Source organism: Euprymna scolopes, chromosome 4, assembly GCF_053919585.1.
Source record: "Euprymna scolopes isolate OS-2025 chromosome 4, ASM5391958v1, whole genome shotgun sequence".
In the NCBI taxonomy this organism is placed as follows: Eukaryota; Metazoa; Mollusca; class Cephalopoda; order Sepiida; family Sepiolidae; genus Euprymna; species Euprymna scolopes.
The window spans coordinates 75,298,676-75,304,327 of record NC_136485.1 but is presented as its reverse complement, the minus strand read 5'-3'; the positions used below and the strand labels follow the sequence as shown (position 1 = coordinate 75,304,327).

The 5,652-nt window shown below is 46.9% G+C and overlaps 1 pseudogene; it reads right to left on the bottom strand.

Moving 5' to 3' along the window:
- Positions 1 to 4,219: 4,219 nt before the first annotated feature.
- LOC145273953 (U2 spliceosomal RNA) lies at positions 4,220 to 4,375 on the bottom strand (annotated as a pseudogene).
- Between the last annotated feature and the right edge of the window lie 1,277 nt (positions 4,376 to 5,652).

Here is a 5,652-nt window from a genome sequence, read left to right as displayed (position 1 = left end):
TCTTTAACCTAGCCCTAACTACTTGACCTTCATACCGCTCGCTAGCCAAGCGGTTGAGATCTTGTTTAGCTAGTGCTAGCTCTAGGGGATCCCCCCCCTTCCACCGCCCGGGTCAGCTTATCCTCTAAGCGCCTCTTTGCCTCAGCCTTATCTAACGCGAGGCGTTGGCTATACTTGACAGAGAAGAGCCTAATTTTGGCCTTAAGACTAACCCACCACTTACTCCCTGTAACCGCCCCCACTAAAGCCCTCTGAATTAGCTCAGTGACCTTCAACCGGTAGTCCTCCAGCTCCAACAAGGAGTTGTTGAACTTCCAGTATCCGGCCAGTTTAGGCCTAGCACTTAAGTTCAAACGGGCCATAACGAGTTTATGGTCCGAGTGTCCTAGCAAGTGGAACGTGGGGCAAGATAGGAAGTCTACATCGCCTCTTCTTACTAACATCCGATCCAAGTAAGTACTCGGATGGGAAGGCACTACAGAATGCCACGTCCACATCTCCCGCCCTGGATGATCAAGACGAAATCTGTCGACGAGATCGCACGAAGCCATCAGGTCAGACAGAGAGCTGTCACACCACGCCGACCCACTAGCTCCCCCGACCTTATCTATACTGGGATCAAGGATTGCATTCCAATCACCCATTAAAACTAACCGTTCCGGATCCACTAAGAAGCCCTCCAACCGTCGAAAAAAGGTTGCCCTCTCTACAGCAGCATTGGGAGCATAAACAGCAACAATCCGAAAAACACTACAATTAACAGCAACATCAACAACGAACGCCCGCCCGTCCTCGCCTGCGTGAACAACATTCATCGACGCTGACAGGGTGCGTTTCACTAGCAAGGAGATTCCACGACTATAAGTATTGCCATATGCTGAGTAAACATCGTAATCGTTTACCAGCACCTGACAATCCTCGTCACAAATAAAGTGGGTCTTCTGGATAGCGGCGATATCTACCTTAAGGGACACCAGGTCTCTCACAACGCGCGAGGCCTTGCTTCGACACCTGATGCCCCTCACATTAAATGTAGCCAAGTTTAAAGTCATGTTCACTTACCTTTAAGCAGTGTCACAGACGGGTCTGAAATCCTTGGCAGACAGGATGTGGTAGGCCTGACCAAGGCTTCCGGTGAGTAAGTCTTCTCCGGGCTGACCATCCTTGGCCACGCCTCCAACATCCAGGGGAAAGATTAATTTTAGTGCCCTGTATAGTGATGGGTGGACATAGATGGGAGTCCTTCCTTCGCATTTCACTGCTAATTTTAGCAGCGAAGGGTGGTCCATGTCGATTATTTTTTTGCCTTGTATGGCCTCCTTAGCTGCCTCCAACATTGACCACAGGGATTCTGTCCGTGCGTCTTTATTTTTTCGCACAAAGGTGGTCAACATTGGAGCGTCTGGAAATTGAGTGGGATCGGTGACATTGTTGCAACCAATGTACACCAAATCCCTCAGTTTGTTGTGTTGAGTCTTCTGCTTGCCCTTCAACTCATGGGCTGCTCGCAGACGACTCGTTTCACAAAGTCTCTTTCCGGGTAGAAAGGGGAGTTTCTTGGTTCGCTCCGTGCGAACCGGTGCTTTCTCCTTCTCGGATGGTGTAGGAGGCGGAGGAAGAGCAGGGGTTGAGTTGGGTGTTGGGGATGGTTGTGAGTCTCTGGGGGATGAGGATTGGGTGGAGGTTGATTGCTTTGGCTGTGAGGGGGATGGTAGGTTGGGGGATTCAGCCTCGGCTTTTTTGAAAAAATCTTTCTCAGGGGGTGTGGGGTTCCCCTTTGTCTTCCTGCTCTTCTTCCTCCTTGACTTTCTAGACACCTCGTCTGAAGATGCCTCAGTTGCTGGGTTGGTCTCTTCCTCGGACACCACCTCCTCCTCCTCTGACTCTTGTAACTTCCTTTTGGTCGAGGAGAGAGGAGTCTCCGTGTCCATGGGGGCTGGCTTGTCAGTTTGGTCTACGGTCACCGTCCGTTTGGGGTTGCTTTTTCCATTCCTTCTGGTGACCGTTGACCATTCACCTTCTGTTGTGGTTGCTGGTGCAGACGTCGCGGGAGCGGCTGTGACCGTGGCCGAGGGTTGGGAGCTTCCTGCGGCCTTGGTAGCTGGTCTTGATGGTGGCTTCTTTGGACAGTCACGGGCCATATGTCCCTGCTTCTGGCAGTGCCAGCAATGTGGTCTCCTGCCTTCCACTATTATTGCCAGGGTCCATTTCCCGAATTTCAGCATCGCTGGAACCCTGTCAAATTCGGCTCTTTCCAGGACCATAGTTAATTTATAGTCCCCGGTCATGACATTGCGCTGACCGCGGACTGGGGAAACAGTTTCAACGTCTCCGTACTGGCTCATAATAGCCCCCAGCTGTTTGGCCTCCAAATGGCACGGGACGTTCAATATGGAGACGTTCATCCTCCTTTTGTTCATATACTCTGGCTGGAGCTTGATGTTTCGCCAGCTCAGGTTCGTCTTGGACAGGCGGATTGCCTCTTCTTTGGTAGGCAGCAGGATGTCCCACATGGCGAAGCTCCTACGACAGATGTAGCTGGCCGGGATGTTTAAGTCCATCAACATCTCCACCATGACATCTTTGTTGACACCGGCTAATCCCCTGGTCTTTAGATTGGATGTGACCAGGGAGAGGACTCTATTCTGGAGCTCTTCGACTTGTCCCGGCAGGGGAATGATGTTGATCCCCTCCGTATACTGCTTGTAAGTTTCCTTGAACAGAGTCCTGTAGTCCTCCGGTGTCATTTGGTTTTCTTTCCTAGGGCCCCAAGCCGCTGCCTCGTTCGCCTGGGGTTTTGATGGTCCCGGGCACAGAGTGTCTGACTTGGTCCCTTTGGCCTGTTGTTGTTGTTGCTGCTGCTGCTGCTGCTGCATCGGCTGGGCCTGTCGTTGGGTTGATGTCGCCTTTAGAGTCGGCCATTCCTCCGTCTTTTCCGCTTGGGAAGGCTTCCTCTTCTTGTTGGGCGTCTGCGGACTGGGTGATTTTGCCGCCGACGCCTTGGTTTTGGAGTCAGGGGCTTTGCCGAGTGATGGTAGCTCAGCCCCACATACTCCTATAGAGCTATCCTCCGTGGGTGCGTTTTGGTTGTCCGGCACCCGTTCCACCTGGAATAGCCTTTTGAGGGACGTGATCGTGTTATCGATGAGCGCCTTTGTTCTTCGATTGGCGTCATCTTCGTCCTCTTCTTCTTCTTCCCCCTGGGCCGGGGAGTTGACTTCTTGGGGGGTTGGAGGACTTGGTGTCCTTCTTGGAGTCCCGGTGACACTTGTCTTCACCGGCTTTTGCTCTGCAGTTGTCACCGTGGACGCCTCTTCTTTAGCTCCCCCTTTTGGGAGATTTTTGTCCTTTAGGGGAGCTTCATCGCTCGAACTGGAAACGACCTGCGAGGATCGAGACATGGTGGCCTCCGTCGTTTGTGGTTCGTGGGCCTCATGACTCTTTCCCTCGCTTGTCGCCTCTTCCTTCTTTTCGGGCTGGGAGTGCCCTTTTCGGGGAGCAGGATCCGGGGTCGCCGCGGGCTGCGGCCCTACCCCACCCATGGTGTCCAAGGTCGCCGCGGGCTGCGGCCCTACCTTGCCTTCCATTTCTTCTTCGTTGGCCCGGGGCCGGGATTTTACTCCCTTTTCCGGGGATTTAGTAGGGGGAACGTTGCTCCGCATTTGGGGTGATGATCCCCGCCTGCTCGGCATCGTGGGGGCGTTGGTCGCTGACGCAGACCAGACCTGGGAGGGAGGAAAAATAAAACAGTCTGGGGGACAAAGGGATGGAAGGGGTGGCCAGGGGCGAAGAGAGAAAGAGGTTTGACCTCCCCTCGCGGGGAAGTCGGGTTAGTCAGCTCGATCCACCCTTGCGGGGGGAGAGCAGAGAAGAAAGACGCAGTGGTGGCTAGCGGGTCAGAGTGCCGCGTCGCAATTAAGAGGAGAGAGGGAAAGGCATCTTTGCCCAGAGAGAAGGCAAAAACGAAGGTATTAACCCCAAAACCCTTCCCACAAACAACCCCAACAGGAAGCGACAAAGAGACCCGGTCTGCTCGATCCAACGGGAGAGCAGCGAAGGAAGACAAAAGACTAGCGGGTCAAAGTGCCGCTAGTTAATTAAGAGTGAGAATTAGACATTCCTCCCAGAGAGAGGGAGAAAAGAAGAACTTAAATCTACTTAAAACTAAAACTTAAAACTAAAACCTTAGACTATGCTGAAGGTCCTGACTCCCCAAAGGAGGGGGTCTGGTCCTTGCAGACGTGAACAAATGCCTTGAACCTGGCTCAAGAGCCCGGTGGCAGATCCCCTCTCAGACAATTGGAAGAGCAAAAGTTTCGTAAGCTGAAGAACAGATACTACACTTTGATCTTAGCCAAAAGGCCGAGAAAGGCAAATCATTATTATTAGCTTTGCCTCAATAGCGACACCAATTCTTTTTTTTTTTTTTTTTTTTTTTTTCCTTTTCCAGCATGATATGATTGATAATAGGCAAATGGCAACATTTAATTGTCTGTATATTAATTTGCTTGTCCGTACGGTGTCACGTCATCATCATCGCAAACATTAATTAATGAACCGCGTCATCATCATCGCAAACATTAATTAATGTGAATTATCTCACTTTATTGTTCACTCTTTATTAGTTAAAAAAATCATTAACCCCTTTTATTTTCCAAACTTCTCGAACAACAACAACAAAAAATATATATGAACTTTCTTTTTATGGTTCTGGATTATTTTAAAGATAATTAATTATGCATAGAAGGTATCGTTCCACAGTTTAAATAGTATTTTACTTACATTTTTAACGATGTCTTCTGTTTATTATTGTAGTGATTACGAAACGCTTATTTTATTTCATTCAGTAATAAATTTATTGTGTTACATTTAACGTTACGAGTTCGTTTTTTTTTTTACTGTGCCACTTTTTTTATTTACTTTTGAGTAAGCTTTACATAACAAAAAATATGTTTCGAAATAAATATTACAAACATCAAGAATGACTTTATTAAATAAATAACCAAAGTCACCATTCGCAAATACACTGAGTAACAGTAACACAGAGTAAACACATATTTTACGTCTTGTTCTGTTTTGTTTTTGTTTTACGGCATATCAATCCTTTTTCGTGTTATTTAATGCCGAATCGAGTAATTTTGTAACATTTATACATCTTCACGTTGTTTACATAGTTATTACTAATGTTTTGTTCGTTTTATTTTGCTTCTTTTACAGGCAGTCATCATCTTCTAATGCCCACTGACAGGGCATACATATTTAAATACTATAAAAAATGGACACAACAATTTTTTTTAATATGAAATAAAACACTTTTTTGTTTCCTATTTAAAGATTTTCAGTATATTTTATTTAACTGAAGAAATATTTATTGTTAATACATATATTTTTTCCATTATTTTTATTACATTGTTAGGTGAAGTTTCAGAATAGTTAACCCCCTCCCCATATTAAGAATGGCTTTCGGCACGATTCTTACAATAGCGGTATCAAAGTTTTTTTTATTTTTTGTTTTAAAACAAATTATAAAAAAAAATACAAGACCATTAATTTTTTTTTTCATTAAATCGCTATTTAGGTGAAGGTTCAAAATAGTTAATCCTTCTCCCCATAACCGTTTTTTATGCAGTAAAATACTGTTTCAATAATTAT